Source organism: Penaeus monodon, chromosome 12 (genome assembly GCF_015228065.2).
Source record: "Penaeus monodon isolate SGIC_2016 chromosome 12, NSTDA_Pmon_1, whole genome shotgun sequence".
NCBI lineage: Eukaryota > Metazoa > Arthropoda > Malacostraca > Decapoda > Penaeidae > Penaeus > Penaeus monodon.
Window position 1 is genome coordinate 46,961,918 of NC_051397.1, and position 5,000 is coordinate 46,966,917.

The window sequence follows — 5,000 nt, forward strand, 5'->3', positions numbered from 1 at the left end:
TGAGGGAGAGGGGGGGGGGAGGGAAAGCGAGGGCTTCTCTGCACAACGAACGCGAAAGGAATCGACCTCCCAGGCCTATTTTTGCCGGCCGCTGGAACCTCGTCGGTGGGTTATTTAGTCTTTTCCTTTACCGTTTCTTTCTTAACGGGTGCATTTTAATTTTCAAATACGAATTACCCCGGATTTACCCTTATTTTCCGTAAGATTAGGATACTTTCATGTAATTCATTGAAGTTCATTCTCTTCGTGCACCTATCGCTACTCCTCTTTCACCCCCCCCCCTCTCCTTTTTCCGTATCTTATGTCCTTCCCATTCTCCTTTTCCTTCTCTCTTCCTCTCTCCTTTTCCCTCTTCGCGATCTCCTTTCTTCCTTCTCTCTCTCTCTCGTTCTAAAGTTACTTTCCAACGGATTGAATTCATCGTAAATATTATTCCCTCTTCACCTTCCCTCCTCCTATCATCCTCCTCCCATTATCCCCATCTTCTTCTCTCTCTTCCCACCTCCACCCCCTCCTCTCCCTCTTTCCTCCCTCACCCCATGCTTTTCCTCCTCCCCTCCTCTTCCCACCCGCTCCCTTTCTTCTCTTCTTCCCTTCCCTACCTCCCCCTCTTCCTCCATCTCCCCCTCTCCCTCCCCCTCTCCCTCCCCCTCCCCCCTCCCTCCCCCTCTCCCTCCCCCTCTACCTCCCCCCCTTCCTCCCTCTCCTCTCCTCCTCTTCCTCCCCCTCCCCCTCTCCCCCTCCCCCCCTTCCTCCTCCCTCCCCCTCCCCCCCCCCTCTTCCTCCCCCTCTTCCTCCCCTTCCTCCCCCTCTTCCTCCCCCTCTTCCTCCCCCTCCTCCTCCCCCTCCTCCTCCCCCTCTACCTCCCTCTCCCCCTCCCCCTCTCCCTCCCTCTCCTCCTCCCCCTCTACCTCCCTCTCCACCATCTACTCCTCCTCCAACTCCTCCTCCACCTCCCACTCCACCTCCCCTCCCTCCTCCCCCTCCACCTCCCCCATGACAATACAAAAAAAAAAGCCTTGGGCACCTACAGGGTACGACTTGGAGGTCCCCGCCGCTACGTGCCAGGTAGTAAATAACAGCCCTTAACTGCGAAGGGTACCTCACCTGTCCCTACCTTCAAGTAAACGTAATTAACATGTGAGACACTTTCTTTAATCGAATTACACCCCACCCACCCCTCCCGATAATTGCAGGTGAGGTGGAGAGACCGGTGGAACAGGGTGGAAGGAGGGAGGGGAACAGGGTGGATTGAAAGTGAAATGACCGCTCGCTGGCCACCGAGGATTGTTGTGTCTGTTGGTGTGTGTTTTTGATTCGTGGCGAGAGGAGGGCGAGGGTTTAACATGTCTCAATTGCTTCGGTGTGTGTGTGTGTGTGTGTGTGTGTGTGTGTGTGTGTGTGTGTGTGTGTGTGTGCGTGCGTGCTTGTGCGTGCTTGTGCGTGTGCGTGTGCGTGCGTGTGTATGTATGTGTGCGTGCGTGCGTGTGCGTGTGCGTGCGTGTGTATGTGTGCGTGCGTGCGTGTGTGTGTGTGTGAAGAAAGATGTGTGCGCGGTGTACGACAGGAGAGGAAGGAAGGGCACAAACTAAACAGACGGAACGAAGAAACCTGCGGAACATACTGAATGGAGTTAAGAAAAATGTGAAAAATCGGTAACGAATTTGGAGTAGAGAGGACGGGAGGGGGAGTGAGGAAGGGAGGAAGGGAGGGAGGGAGGGAGGAAGGGAGGTTGAGGGAGGGAGGGAGGGAGGGAGGGAGGGGGAGGGAGGGAAGGAGGGAGGGGGAGGGAAGGGGAGAGAGAGGGAGTGAGTGAGGGAAGGAGGGAGGGAAGGGGAGAGAGAGGGAGAGTGAGTGAGTGAGTGAGTGAGTGAGGGAGTGAGTGAGTGAGTGAGTGAGTGAGGGAGGGAGGGAGGGAGGGAGGGAGGGAGAGGGGGAGGGAGGGAGGGGGAGAGTGAGGGAGGGAGGGGGGAGCAAGATGGAAGGTAATGCAAGGACAGGTGAGAAGAGGAGAGAATAATATTTGTATAATATATATATATATATATATATATATATATATATATATATGTATATTTGCATAAGTATATACACACATGCACAGACACAGACGCATACACATACACAGACACATGCACATATATGTGTACTGTGTACTATATTGTATCGTGTGTGTGTGTGTGTGTGTGTGTGTGTGTGTGTGTGTGTGTGTGTGTGTGTGTGTGTGTGTGTGTGTGTGTGTGTGTGTGTACATACGTACGTACACATATATATATATACATACATACATACATACATACATACATTCATACATACATACACACACACACACACACACACACACACACACATACACACACACACACACACACACACACACACACACCTCACTTTACAGCTCAAAGCAGAGTCAATCATAAACAGACATGAGCTTGTCTAAATGACAGTTCAAGAATACCGGTCGCATGGTTCGTCTATCTAACCGTGTATTAACCAAAGTATAAAAACAATAACCGCAATGAATGTATGAAAATAAATTCACATCACACCGCGTTTTCAACAACACAGAAAAACGAAACTGTCATAGAAAACGAAAACCATAACGAGAAAGGGTAATATATCCTAAAAATTCCTCTACGATCTAAACCAGTTAAACTCCTTTCCAAGACAATATAACATGCAACACAGAAATAAATATGCAAAATAGCGAGACCAGATTTAATTACACGGAAAAATACAGCTTCAGTCACCTCTCACTCTGGAGAAAAATCGTTCTCAAATGCACCAAGACTTAAAAGCCCAATTTAACTCCTGTTCTACCTGTTTCTACCTGCCCTTAAGGTTGGGTTCCTCTCTAAGGGAAGTACAAACACCTTTTTTTCCATAAGTAAATAATTTACTCACCGCCATCCTCCTTCTCTGTACGCCGTTGCTCACACCGTTAGCTGCCATGGCGGTGTATAACGTTGCTATTATTCTTCTCTGTCTTTCCCTTTCGTCGAAATGCAGTTCATTAAAAAAAAAAAAAAAACTTTCGTTTCAAATAGGTCGTACACCTCTCGGCTCCTTTCGGCTCGTTGGGACTCGTGAAGATTTCTGTTATCAGGTCACTTCACATCATTATTATAAATATTTAATGCTCAAATACATCTTGTCTTCAAGTCACAATTTCAACTCTCTTTAGCCTGTGTGAGAGTACCATCGCTCTCTCCGGGCGTGTAAAATTGTCGCTGGAAAGAGGTGATTTTGATAATTAAATGCTTGAGGAATCGCTAAACTCGCAAACTTCCAGGTATCGCCGAGGGTAGAGCGGCTATGCTCGATACGGGGCCCATTGGCGCTAATATGCTCAATACGGGGCGGGGGAAGACTCACCGATACCGACGTTTTTCGTTTTTAAATTCCATTTGTTGTTGTAGTCACGGGCATATTCTGCCCCTGGTAAGAAAAGATTTCGAATTGCTTTGGCATATAGTGAATGCACGATGCAGGTATGCGTTATTCAATATCCCTGTTTTGAATCTGTATCACTTTACACAGACAGGCAAAACCTAATTGGTAACTGTACACCAAAACAAAAATGGCGAAATTCTATGAGAAATCGCACTTTTCAGCATCCTAAACACAACTACGTAAATATATTCCACTTTTTCAGTAATCTAATCTGAACAACTTCGAAACTCTTCTTAAATCTCTTCTCCATGTCAGTCACTCAAATATTTGTTTTGCTAGAGATAAACCAATTTGATAACAGGAACGAAAACTGACGACTTTCTCTTATTTCTTCGTTCGAATACGGAAGCAAAGACATTTTCGTGTCGTACTTTTCGCATCGGTCCGTCCGCTGCCAGACGTACGCCATCAATCACCCACTTCATAACTTCGTTAAAATCACTACAGTTGTCGGCAGATTAAATGTTTAAATGGGGAAGTTCTTTTTTTTAACAAAAAAAAAAAGCGCACCCGAAATATATCTGATCTTGTATCATAATTACTTATGATAGCGTGATAGCAGATAATCTAATTTACATAATAGAGAGATCTTTATACAAGCACATCAGTTACACGCGAAGAGACGATTTTTATTTTCCGTAGAAGTCGGACACTGGGAAAAGAATATCAAATGACGCATTCCCAGAGAATATAAAGTTTCACACACTAAAAATCTCCATCCAATATACTCGAAAATGACATAATGCTTACTTATGATTAAAAGAAAAAAAAATATATATAATGCAGTCAAGTGTCGTTACATTCTAAATATTGAACTCCTGTAAAACGTTTGAAAGCACAAGCCGAGTTCCAGTTAAAAAAAAAAAAAAAAAAAAAAAAAAAAAAAAAAAAATATATATATATATATATATATATATATATATATATATATATATATATATATATATATATATATATATATATATAAAGATACAGACGCCTGCATTTTCCTGGATATTGGATTTCTCTTTGGTTGTCTTCTTTCTTAAATATTTTAGTTCTTATTTTCCTCTTGTTCTCCTTTCCCTATAATGTTCGCCTATTTTTTTTTTTTTTTCGTCTATATGCTTTGCTTTACAATGCACACAGTCGATTAAAATTAACTGAGATGTCAGCAACAAATATTTAAACATAAAATGATTTTCATCACGTTTAATTGAAACAATAAAAATAAAGTACTCTGTATCATATTTCTCAGCACAGACTAACAACGTTTTGGCAGCAATGAATATCCATTCACGCGGAATATTAACATTTTAATATGTTGATATTATTACAGTAGGTTTTTCTTCATTAAGATTAAACATACCCTCGGCTCCTTTGGGACCTCAGTTACGATAAGGTAAGTAGGCTGCCTCTGAACGACGATTTAATTGTAGAATAATAGTTTTTAAGTCTACAAGAGACAGATCCACGCACTATAAAACGCTATCAGCCATCATAAATTGCATCATCAGGTTCACAGTCACCCTGCCACCACCTACCCCACTATCCAGGTATCACTACGC